Genomic DNA, 13,985 nt, shown 5'->3' on the forward strand with positions numbered 1-13,985 from the left:
GCGCCTTACAAAGCGGTAATTTTCGAACTATTAGCTGACAGCAATTATCGGCCGATAATTCCGATTCCTAACAAGCGTTATGCAAAAAATAATTTGCTGTTACAGAAAAAATACGCAACTGAACTTTATTCTAATAACGCAATCAGCTTCGGCTTGTCTTTCTCTTTCTTTTGAGCCCAATAACACCGCAATCAGTGAATTTATTTATGAGATATTAATTGTTTTGTATCGATAAATTTCGATCAGGTTCATTAACACCTACGTCATGCCTACGTCAGCGTGGATTACATATTTTTGCTGCTAGAGGCGCTGTTAGCGCTGTGGGTTACGTTACGTACATACGCCGTTACTGATATTCGCGTTTGTTCAACACCATGGCGTACGATACTCTAACACGTTAAGATCGTATTGCGACGGCGCACAGTGGGACAAAACGGCTTTTGGCGATCAAAATTCGATTTTCGTGAAATCGAAAATTGAAAAACTAATTACATACATCGATAGAGAATAAACTGTAGTTTAACGTAGTATAATTCGTTTTTTCATATTTGCTTCCGTTTTGCCGTGGTTCGCACTCAAAGTCGCACTTTCGTCAAGACGAAACGCTGATAATATTACCCGTAACTTCAATGTACGATTCTAATGAATTTTACTCGGAAAGATACAATTCAAATGAATGATAAAGTTTACTAGGATAGTATAGATTCTATTCAGTGCATAAAGTAAGTTAAAATGTTAACAACTTTTTAAATAATAGGATCTGATTGAAACGAAGTACATTTAACTAAAATCTCAACTTTGAGTTTGATTTTAAAAAAATGCTACAACTTGCGACGTGTTTAATTATTACTACAGGAAAGAGTGAACCTTCCTCTATTAGAATCTGAAAAAATTGGTTGCACATGTTTGCACCTTTTCAAGAAAATGTCGATTGAATGAAATTACACCCATCTCGGCCGCTGCGCACGAGGATGGAAAAGCAGTAACAGATACGATTATTAACCAGTTAACTGCCTTATTAACTATTATTATTAATTATTGCAACGTGTATATTTCTTATCCAAAACTTTATTTCGGTTCAATAAAAGTGTTCAATATAACGATTAGTTATAAATAATAGGATCTGATTGAAACGAAGTACCTACATCTAACTAAAATCTCAACTTTGAGTTTGATTTTAAAAAAATGCTACAACTTGCGACGTGTTTAATTATTACTACAGGAAAGAGTGAACCTTCCTCTATTAGAATCTGAAAAAATTGGTTGCACATGTTTGCACCTTTTCAAGAAAATGTCGATTCAATGAAATTACACCCATCTCGGCCGCTGCGCACGAGGATGGAAAAGCAGTAACAGATACGATTATTAACCAGTTAACTGCCTTATTAACTATTATTATTAATTATTGCAACGTGTATATTTGTTATCCAAAACTTTATTTCGGTTCAATAAAAGTGTTCACTGATCAATACAAATGTGATCCTTTCTTGTTTTTCTTTAACTTTTTCGTAAAAATTATGATAGGAGTATTTGCCTTGCATTCGACGTGTATACTTGTCATTGCCTGATTTTTATTACATATCCCGTTAAAAATTTTCGAAACTAAATCCCACAGTCAAATAGTCAATAGGCCAATATTAACTTTTCTATCCCCTGTACAGTGATTATAATTTAACGATCGCGATAATCTTCAAGCATCTACCAGCTAACCTATTAAGTACCAGTTGTGCACAATTACCATATCATAAACCAACCTAATTTATTTTATTGTTGTAAGCAAACTTTCAATATTCTAAGACAGTCGAAACTGCTCTACGGCAATAATAATTATTTCGACTTGTCGGCCATCAATTACCTTCTATAAACGTTTTCGTAGATTTAAGCCCTTGCCCTTTTTTCGGATTATATCTTTTCATTCACGAAACAATATGTTTACCATCTTTTAGTGAGAACAAAGGGTTCATAAAGTTCTTACCTGCACGCGGAATGCCTCAAGTAGTTCACCTGAGGGTACGCTCGGTACCTGGGGGTGATCAGTGATTATGGGGCGGGTTCTTTACCTTCATTTCCACCAGACATTTTTGTTTAATAATCGAAAACGACCTTCTTACTCCACCGCGACTTTTGAAAATTTATCGTCAACTAATCCTCGAGCCTCACCCCCGTCATTTCCCGTAAATGAAGGGTACTTAAACCGATACGCAGGAAAAAGAAAAATAGATTTAATAAGTGTTCAGTGAGTGAAACATCAGCATGGAAATTTCACATCGCGATCTATACCAAACAATTCGGGAAAACCGTTTCGACAATTGTGAAAATTTATCATTACATATTGCAAGGACGTACAATGTAGAAATTATTGACAGGGCACCGATCCGACATTATTTCAGACTCTTCAAACAAAAGTGGAACAGTGCTTGTAGGATGGCAGCAAGATTCGAAGAGCGGAATCAGTTATGGCTAAGTAGCCGCCTGATTTTAAGAATTGAAGAAGCAGGTGCCACCGCGATGTATCAAGTTCCATCCACGTCCAATGTAGGTAGACCAGTGAAAAGTTTGGAGGATTGTTCAGAAGTGACCAGAAGACGGAAATTAAGAGAACATAATCAAAATATGTCTACTGATTTGATTAACCAGGGGCTGTGCCAACGATACAAATCAGATCGACAATACGAAAAGGCATCCATTGTTGAAGCTGTCGACGAAGTTGGTCCCGATCTTCTTAATGAAATGAAGAACACGATTCGGACTGCAAACCACGCACCACGAAAATTTACAGCGGAAGAAGCATTATCTTTGTTTTTGGATCTAGGACTTTCCAAAGATAAGTATACTGTGCTTCGAAACGAGTTGAAGAAGAGGAATCACAACGCATTACCGAGTTATAACGAAATTATTCAAGCCAGAAGCAAATGCTTGCCCGAAATTGACGAAGTTACTAGCGTTTCTGCTAAAGTATCGCTTCAAAAGTTACTCGATTCTACAGTCAATGGAATTATACAATTAAAAACTGAGAGTGAAATTGAAGCCTTAAATGACACCAACCTACTTTTAACGAGCAAATGGGGATGTGATGGTTCATCAGGTCAAAGCGAATATAAGCAAAAGTTAGGTGATAATGTCAATTCAATCGTGACGGACAGTAATATGTTTATGGTATCTATGGTACCCCTTCGATTGCAATGTACCGATACTGATAGTCTGCTGTGGAAAAATCCTCGGCCCTCATCTGCACACTTTTGCAGACCCGTTAAATTTCAGTATTTGAAAGAAACGAAGGAATTGATTAAGACAGAAGTTGAATGTATGAGAAATGAAATTAATTCATTATCGCCTACGAAATGCGTAGTTCACGGAAGAGAAGTGTTAGTGTTTCATAAACTGCATTTGACAATGCTAGACGGAAAAGTTGCGCAATATTTAACAGACACGATATCAAGTTCCACGTGTATTATCTGCCAAAAGAACCCGAAAGATTTTGGTACCGCGAGCGGGGAAGATGTGCAAGAAAACTATGAATATGGCCTTTCACCGTTACATGCAAGAATTCGATTCATGGAATTTGTTTTGCACCTAAGTTACGACTTGAGCTTCAAGGGCGAAGGAATTAGGAATAATCCCGAAAACAAACAGAAGAGGCAAGAGGCAAAATTACAAGTTCAAATGAAATTCAGAAATGAACTGGGATTAATTATCGATACACCCAAGCAAGGATTTGGAAGCAGTAACGATGGAAATACCGCACGGAGATTTTTTGAATATCCATGCATGACGTCAGCAATCACTGGAATAGATGTTGGAATTTTAGAAAGATTTAAAACAATATTGAATGTTCTATCGTGTGATGCGTCTGTGGACGCTAACAAATTTGGGGTATATGCTGCAGAAACAGAGCAGCTAATGACTGAGAAGTACCCATGGAGAAGATTAACAGCAACGGTACATAAAGTGTTAAGACACGGGAAAAATATTATATTACACCATATAATGCCAATTGGAGAGCTGTCAGAGGAGGCACAGGAAGCTAAAAATAAGGACTACAAGTATTATAGGTAAAACCAATATTTTCATTTTGTTCGAATATGTATATAATATATTTATTATTTAACTGTAACTGCATATATATATATGAATATGTATATATATTCTTAATATTACAGGTATCACAACACCCGAAAAATTTCCCGGAAAGAACAGAATCAGGATCTGATGACGATGTTACTTGTATCTTCGGACCCGTACATCTCATCGTTCCGAAGGGTTAGAGGGAAAAAAGATGCAGCGAAAATCTACCCCGCAGAAATGATCGATTTACTACATACAGACGACTGTATATAAATTGATCTATTACTTCTCTTCCGTGAACTACGCATTTCGTAGGCGATAATGAATTAATTTCATTTCTCATACATTCAACTTCTGTCTTAATCAATTCCTTCGTTTCGGTGCATTGCAATCGAAGGGGTACCATAGATACCATAAACATATTACTGTCCGTCACGATTGAATTGACATTATCACCTAACTTTTGCTTATATTCGCTTTGACCTGATGAACCATCACATCCCCATTTGCTCGTTAAAAGTAGGTTGGTGTCATTTAAGGCTTCAATTTCACTCTCAGTTTTTAATTGTATAATTCCATTGACTGTAGAATCGAGTAACTTTTGAAGCGATACTTTAGCAGAAACGCTAGTAACTTCATCAATTTCGGGCAAGCATTTGCTTCTGGCTTGAATAATTTCGTTATAACTCGGTAATGCGTTGTGATTCCTCTTCTTCAACTCGTTTCGAAGCACAGTATACTTATCTTTGGAAAGTCCTAGATCCAAAAACAAAGATAATGCTTCTTCCGCTGTAAATTTTCGTGGTGCGTGGTTTGCAGTCCGAATCGTGTTCTTCATTTCATTAAGAAGATCTGGACCAACTTCGTCGACAGCTTCAACAATGGATGCCTTTTCGTATTGTCGTTCTGATTTGTATCGTTGACATAGCCCTTGGTTAATCAAATCAGTAGACATATTTTGATTATGTTCTCTTAATTTCTGTCTTCTGGTCACTTCTGAACAATCCTCCAAACTTTTCACTGGTCTACCTACATTGGACGTGGATGGAACTTGATACATCGCTGTGGTATAGATCATAAGAAATATAAATAAATATATTATAAAAACACATGTCTTGTCATTTTTTAATTATTATATCCATTTCTCTTACAGTTATTAACATTTTTAAGCCAAATTTTTGTTAAATAACATAAAATATGTCTAACAAGTGAAGGATATTGAACGCGCTTCAGTTTATACGTGAATATCTTGACACCCTGTAGTTCAATATTATTTATATTAATACAACTTAAGCATCATAATGTAGGCAAAAACTTCCCAAAATTTCATTAAAATATTTCCAATAGAAGCGAAGTTACAGAATTTTGATCGCCAAAAGCCGTTTTGTCCCACTGTGCGGCGTGCGGCATCAGCCTCGTCAAGGCGGCGCGTACAAAATTCAAAACGGTAGTACAGTGAGTTGCAATGAACATGTCGCAGTGCAGTTGGCTCCAGATTTACTGACACATTCACGCCGCGTCGGTGAGTCGATCTCGCCCATCGTCTCACCGACGCGGCGTGAATGTGTCAGTAAATCTGGAGCCAACTTCACTGCGACATGTTCATTGCAACTCACTGTACATCGATCGCCTATGCATCTACATATGTGTTTAACGATGCTGGGTAATCATCAAAACTGCGACAGAAATGACAACACTTTTTCAAATTATTTTGAATAAAATATTTTCTTCACTTACTCACAAATTTTAGCACAACTTAAGTATCATAATATAAGCAATAACTTCCCAAAATTTCATTAAAATATTTCCAATAGAACCGAAGTTACAGATTTTTGATCGCCGAAAGCCGTTTTGTCCCACTGTGCGCCGTAAAGGGAGAGCGGTTCCCTCAGAAGGCGACTCGTATATTTCGTTAGAGATATAGGTTCGTGTGGTGCGCAGTGAAGGAGTGAAATCCAACGTTAATACCTTGTATATAATTAATTTATTAAAGATTGAAAAGTTTGGTTAATTAGCAAGATATTAATTACTTAGTCTCTTTTACAATGATTCAGCCCTAAGGAGAAATATAGAAGAAAACAAGTTGATTAATATTACAATGAGTCCGGGCTAGATGAAAAATACAAAGAAAATATAATGAATTCGCCCTAAATGAAAATATAATAGAAAATGTAGTTATTAGTAGAAATTAGTACGCGGCGTAGACTATAGGTACAGCCAACACCCTGGATAGTAACCAATTACTCTAGGTATCAGAAATTATCAAAGACAGCAACTTGTACTGTTCCCTCAGACACCAACAGACCTCTCTACAGGCCGCAAATCGGTTTCTGGGTAAGCCAGAGCTATGTATAGTATAGGCCGCATTCAAGGAACTCCACCCCTTGCTAGCTCTTTATACCTAATAGCGAACTCTAAACCAAAATGTAGTGAACACGTCGCGAACCATGAGTAGAGAGTCTGTAGATCCGTAGAAACTCGTACTTGTCACTGAAAATAAGGATTTTATTTAGCGCGGGTTACTCTGTTCCTATATCCCTGCCTAGGCGGTTCAGCGCTGAGCAACCTTAGCCTTTCCTCTATTGCTAGAGTGGTAGCTGCACTCGACCGAAGACAATCTGAGCGTGGTCGAAACCAGACTGATTTTCTCCGCGTCGCACGCCTCTATTTATAGTCAAATTCTGCTGACAAAGCGCTTTTTTTCTCTATAGGATTCTTTCAGGAATCTCGCGGACTTTGGACTCTAGGTACAAGACTCCCGAACACCCCTATTCCCTGGTCTAATGCGAGTTACCGTACTTTTAACGCGAGCGCGCACGCCATCTAATTCTATAAAGGTTTACTATAATACAATAATTATCGACTATTACTATTTATTCTTGAACTATGTCACCGCGGGGACGTTACAATAACGTAAATATGATCCAAATTATATCGTGTTTGATGTCATTTTAATTAGAAGGATCACAATAAACCAATGGTATAATTTTCATAAAAATAAGTTGAAAATTACTGATAGTGAAATTCTCATTATTGCATGTATATTTTTTTCACTCGCGGCATCTCTTTGAAGTGCCGTGCCTCGACCGTCGCTGCTAGACATAATATTCTTCCACGAACCAACCGGACCTGGAGCTCCATGGCTTTTGTGATGCCTCGCAACGGGCGTACGCAGCGGCGGCGTCGTCGCCTCTGCGACGACGAGACCGTCGCAGGGTATTTTAGGGAGGGGATGGGTCTAGGACGGGGCCTCTTCCGGCAACGGGATGGATCGATTATCGATTTTCGATATACCGGTAATCGGGGTTAATGGGGCTGACGGACATCCTTCAATGACGGGTGGGCTGAGGTCTTCGGGCTCGGCGACAGATGGCTCCGGGTGGACTTTTGCGTCAGCCTTTGGGCAGCTTCATCGGAGTTTTGGAAGTCCCACGTTGCTCATTGTTCGCTGGAGGGATGGGTATCTGTCGCCGGCCTCGAAGCTCCTGTTGAGGGTGGTCCTCGGTGGGTCAGTCCGTCGCCTCCATCGGCCCGACACCGGTGGGCAGGGAGAAAGGGGTAAGGTGAGGGAAGGGTCACGGGTTATCGTTAGGTGGGAGTATGAGTGGGAGCAGCGCAGCGATTGTAACGGGGGGGGGGGCACGGATGTCACCACGTTACAACCTTAATTGTAGTGTTGTTATCAGTAGTGCACAACTTATTTTTATGTATACTTAATGATAAAATATTTTAAAACCATTTTTCATACATTACTAAATGATTATTCTGTATTCTTATGTAATGAGTAATTAAAAAAAAAATGATTTTATGAAAAAAAAAATTGGACCTTCATGGGGGCGCGAATCTGCGACAAAAAAGTTTCCAGCGGTTCCGCAGTCAGAGATCGTACCCACTCACCCACCATGATCGTTGAAAAACTTTCTAATATTTCAGAAGATAAGGTGCGTAATTTTCAATTATTTATAATAACTTTACTCTCTCCATTCAGATCTTGCTCCATCCAACGCACAAATATAAAAAATCACACAATCCACTAACTATATAATGGAAATGTAAAAATTGAAGATATTTCTCAAGTTATCGCACAAAATATGCCGAAAATGACGGTTTTTGATTTTTGTAAGTACGATGCTCCTCACCTGAAAATCTGAAAAAAGTTGGAGATAATGGTCATGCTAATATCTAACTACTGTGAAAGGAAAAATCTAGTCGCTCGAAAGCTTCTACCCGAAATCTCAATTTTTCGACTTTTTTTTGCGTTTTTGATTTTTAACACCTGGGATTTGCAATCGAAAAATTTGAAAAAATTCACAGTCATAAAGAAACATGTCTAGAATATTTTAGAATTTTTGCAGATTTTTTGCGTATTGTTAAATAGGAGAAATATGGCAAAAACGATGTTTTCTTTCTTACCCTGTAACTACCCTCCCGGTTGAGGTACAGGGTTGAAACTTGTAACCGTGCTCTTACTCAAGAGCACCTTATCGTGGGAGAAAGAAGGGGAAAGAAATAAAGAGGATACGCTCAGATTACTAGAGAGGAAAATTCACAATAATTTATTCGTGTTTTCTTCATGCGACCGGAGTCACGTACATGTCGTCGCGGATTCTCCTATTCGCGTTATTTAATCTGACATGGAGTGCAAAAGAAATATCTAACGGCACGGTTGACCTTCGGTTCGAGCGTACGACCGGTACATGCGCAGGGCGCGTAGCGCGCGGCTCAGCCTCACACACACACACACGCACGCTTCCAAGACGCGAAAACCTGCCGTCGAGTTCTTTCTTTAATCTGAAGAGATCTATTTGAACGTGTGCACCGACTCCCTCACACGTCGCATGGCTCGCGTGGGTAGATTCTCTTTTCTTGCGAATTTCTAGGACTTCGGTAGATAGGAGACTCTAGCACCGGTCGCTCATGGGCGCGGAAGCAATCTCGGAAGCAAGACCAACGCACGATGCTCCGTAGCGGCTGGTCGGCTTGCGGTAAGTGCGAACATTCGAGCAAATTTACAAGAGTTGAAGATGCGTCTGTTCGCATTCGAGTCTCGACGACAAGTGCTCGTTCCGCGGATCGGCAGGCACCTCGCTCGGTGCTCCCGGCAGCGAAGGGGATCTTACGCGTGCACTCTCGCATCTTGGAACGGTGGAAGGGCGGCGCCTTAGGCCCCTACATTATGTGCCGATCGATGGGACATTGATCGGTTACAAACTTGGTGTACCATGGTTTTTTGGGATAAGTTATCGAATGGTGCATTGCGAAGTAAAATCAGCTCAAGGGCACTTTTGACCATCTTATCCTGCTATACCCTTTCTACTGACTTTGAGTGCGAACCACGGTAAAACGGAAGCAAATATGAAAAAATGGATTACACTACGTTAAACTACAGTTTGTTCTCTATCGATGTATGTAAATAGTTTTTCAATTTTCGAATTCACGAAAATCGACTTTTGATCGCCGAAAGCCGTTTTGTCCCACTGTGCGCCGGACCGGTCAAAATACGTACCACAGCTAGGCGTGGTCACAACTCTTATAAGGGCTACGTCGCACTTTTTGTTTGCTTGACCACCCGGGCACTCCACCTCGAAGCCGTCTCCGACCTAACCTCGTCTGCTTTCCTTGCAGCTTTCAAGCGTTTTACTAGTCGGCGAGGCCGTTGCGCTACCATGCTCAGCGACAGCGGCACAACCTTCCAGGGAGCCGACCGAGAACTCCGTTCGCTGTTTCAACAGGCCTCGAATTTCTACCAAGAAGCGGCCTCGGACTTCTACCAGCCTCCCTGCTAGTCAAGGACGGGACAAGCTGGCGCTTAATTCCGCCCTACGCACCGCACTTCGGGGGCCTATGGGAAGCAGGCGTCAAATCAGTAAAGCACCACCTTCGAAGAATAGTGAGGGGTTCTACACTCACCTTCGAGGAGCTTTCCACACTTCCCTGCCAAATTGAGACGTGCGTCAACTCATGGCCTCTCTTCACTCTTTCTGACGACCCCTCGGAATTGGCTGCCCTGATGCCCAGCCATTTTCTCATCGGGGAAACGCCCAGCACCGTTTCCGAACCCGATGCTTCTGGCACAACGCACAACACTTCACTCAGCGGACGATGGAGCAGCTCAACCTCATGCGGTCACAATTCTGGCACCGGTGGAGGTGCGACTACCTTCAGCACCTCCGACGACTGCCAAAGTGGCATCGACAACGACCAAATCTCGAGGTGGGCAATCTTGTCTTAATCCGCGACGAACTAATGCCCCCGGCAAAATGACCGTTGGAACGCGTTGAGGCCCTTCACCCAGGAAGAGATGGGCAAGTTATGGGTGGTCACTGTACGCACGACAGGAGGCACAGTACTTCGGCCAATCGTAAAGATTTGCCCCCTCCCGGTTCCGCTGTCCGACGCCACCTAATAAATTGCGCTGTTCTTTTTCTCCTATGTTTAGTCGTTTTCGTTATTCTTATACCTTCACTCTTATATTTACTCTTATATTATATATTCATTGCGTTTCTTATATTAAAATCTAACTTTAGCTCGCACTTAGTTTATCGCGAAGTTACACTTAGAGCTTTCGCACAACAGGCACCCTAATGCGGCGCTACGCGCAAGAAATGGCGTTAAGTGAGCTTGCACTTCCATCCGTGAAGCTTATTCTTGAAATTTTCAATTCGTGCCTACCGCGGCTTGCATGCGCTTTGCTCCTATTTTGCGATGCAAATCGGTATCTCTTCGCGGCGTTATATGTATGTATATCTAGCTTATAATTGTCATTCTTTACGATTTTATATGTCCAGTAGCTTTAGATTCTATTCTCTGGTACATTTTTGTTCTTCGTGCACCGAAGAAGGCGGGCGGCATGTTCGAACGAAAACCGAACGTTTCAAATTTGAACTGCTTCAATTTTGTTTAAAACGGTTAAGGTTTAATGGTAAACTACTAAAGACGTCTAACCGCGTATTGATTCTATAAACAGCCTACTATAAATCAATTTGACTATCTTACAATAGGCCCTATATATGTTACATCCCACCTTAAGGGTGGTTATTTTTATCCGACTTCGAAAAGGAGGAGGATACTCAATTCGATGTGTTTTTTTTTTTTTTTTTTTTTTTTTTATGTATGTTCACCGATTACGCCGAGACGGATGGACCAATCGGAACGAAACCTTTTGCATCTGGTAGAGTATGCCTCCCGATTGGTCCCGTTATAAAAACATTTTACATTTTATCACTCCGAACGCTTTTTATTGCAAAAAAACGTACTATTTCATGTACGCGCGGCGTACGGTCGCCGATTACTGCAAGACGGATAGACCAATCGGAACGAAACTTTTTGCGTCTTATAGAGTATAACTCCCCATTGGTCCTGTAAAAATATATTTTGCATTTTTTCATTGCTAATGATTTTTTCTTCTAAATGTATGTTCGCCGATTGCTCCGAGACGGATGGACCAATCGGAACGAAACCTCTTGCATTTGGTAGAGTATGTCTCCCGATTGGTCCCTTTATAAAAACATTTTACATTTTTTCACTCCGAACGCTTTTTATTGCAAAAAAACGTACTATTTCATGTACGCGCGGCGTACGTTCGCCGATTACTCCGAGACGGATAGACCAATCGAAACGAAACTCCTTGCATCTTGTAGAGTATATCTCGGACTTGGTCCCGTCAGAAAGCCATTTTGCATTTTTTCATTGCTAACGATTTGTTTGCAAGAACGTAATGCTTGATTTACATTTTTCACCGATTACCGTGAGACGGATGGACCAGTCGGATCGAAAATTTTGCATCTTGTAGAGTATATCTTCTAATTGGTCCTGCAAAAAAATTGTTGTATTTTTTCATTCCTAACGACTTTTATCGCAAAATACGTAATACTTCATTTATATCTTCCGGCGTTTATGCTGCAGGGAATGTACCGATAGCGATGAAACCTTTCACATTTAGTAGGAGGTTTATCCGCGATGATCTCACTTGCAAAAATTTATGAAATTTGTTGTTTACTAACAACTTAAATTCGGTAAATTTTTTTCGGTTTATGGTTATTAGCTAAGCAACAGAAATCTAAAATCACGTTACACTATCCTACAAATACTACTGGTTCCACTAAAAAGTGTGAAATAAAATAATTTTTAACAAAAAAAACATCCGACTTCGAAATGCACTAAAAAGTATAAAATAATTTCTATTTCATTTATACCAATATTCCATAGCTATTAATAATATCTACTTAATCGTTAAATAGGATACCAAATACATTTCAAAGTTTTCGGAGGCGGCGCAAAATTAAAAATACCCGAACAAACGATGCTGCTTATAACGATTTGATTGCGGTATGGCAAACTTGGTAATTAATAAGTCGTAAGAGAAAAATTATGGGTCCGGCTGAAAACATTTGTAATTGTAACGATTATATGAGAAATTGGCAGCACTCCTGATGTACATGCACTATACTGCAGTTCACAAGAGATCATACTTAACTCGCGCCGCTCACTAGGTCTAAAGAGATTTTTAATAACGTGTGTTATTCCCCTCTACAGCTTGCTTCTTATTATACTTTGCGAACATATAAATGGTGGGCAGAAATATATGACGTACGATAACTGATAACCGGTGATGATATTGTAAAGTATCACGATACAATGAAATTTCTATTATTTGTCGCAAAAAAAATGATGTGAACGCATAGTAAGAAGCACGCTGTAAAGGGGAATCACACGCACTATTAAAAATCTCCCTAGACTTCAGTAGGTCACTAGCTGCGCGAGTTAAGTGCGGTCACTCGTGAACTGCAGTATAGTTAATTCGCAATGGGTTTGTTGATTCCCGTTGAATATTGTGTACACTCAGTCCCATCGAAGTTGTCGCAGTAAAGTTGGCGCGCTAACGCCGCCGCGGCTTGAATGTGTTAGCGCGCCAACTTCACTGCGACAGCTTCGATGGGACTGAGTGTACTTGAAACTATCAAATGGGTGATTTCTCATAGGTTGCCGACGCCGGAGTTAGAATCTTCCTAGTAGAGGAAAAGTTTTTAATTTTGCGCCGCCTCCGAAAACTTTGAAATGTATTTGGTATCCTATTTAACGATTAAGTAGATATTATTAATAGCTATGGAATATTGGTATAAATGAAATAGAAATTATTTTATACTTTTTAGTGCATTTCGAAGTCGGATGTTTTTTTTGTGAAAAATTATTTTACTGTTAATACGTTCCTCGGGTTCTGCCGATTAAAACGCTAAGATGTACCTTGACTAATTCTTCAATATCGATATACAGGGTGTTCGACAACAGGTGGGCAATATTTTAAGGGGTAATTCTAGAGATCAAAATAAAACGAAAATCAAGAATAACGAAATAGCGTTTACGGCTTTGTTTTCCAGTTATTAACCTTTAAAAATTCGAGTAAAAAGCGCCAGAAACCTGCAATTCGCTCAGCATCGACAACCGAACGTCAGATCAGCAGGGGTCGGTACAGTCATAACCAAGAATCGAAGCCGAATGCTGCAGTACCGAGAAAGAGAATAGCACGAGGTAAGTTTCTACTATTCAACGATTCTTGGTAATAACTGTACCGACCCTTGCTGATCTGACGTTCGGTCGTCGGTGCTGAGCGAATTGCACGTTTCTGGCGCTTTTTACTCGAATCTTTAAACGTTAATAACTGGAAAACAAAGCCGTAAACGCTATTTCGTTATTCTTGATTTTCGTCTTATTTTGATCCCTAGAATCACCCCTTAAAATATTGCCCACCTGTTGTCGAACACCCTGTATTTTCTGTCTCTGTAGTTACATACCCTTCGCTGACTTCAGGTGTAGTGCGTCGCTTGTTCGTTCTCGTGTCACTCGTCGGTCATTCACACTAGAGGTCTTGTTTTACACCTATGTCGCGTTTCGGACGGAACACTAGACTCGCGGCGCGTGAC

Source organism: Osmia bicornis, chromosome 16 (genome assembly GCF_907164935.1).
Source record: "Osmia bicornis bicornis chromosome 16, iOsmBic2.1, whole genome shotgun sequence".
NCBI classification, from domain to species: Eukaryota; Metazoa; Arthropoda; class Insecta; order Hymenoptera; family Megachilidae; genus Osmia; species Osmia bicornis.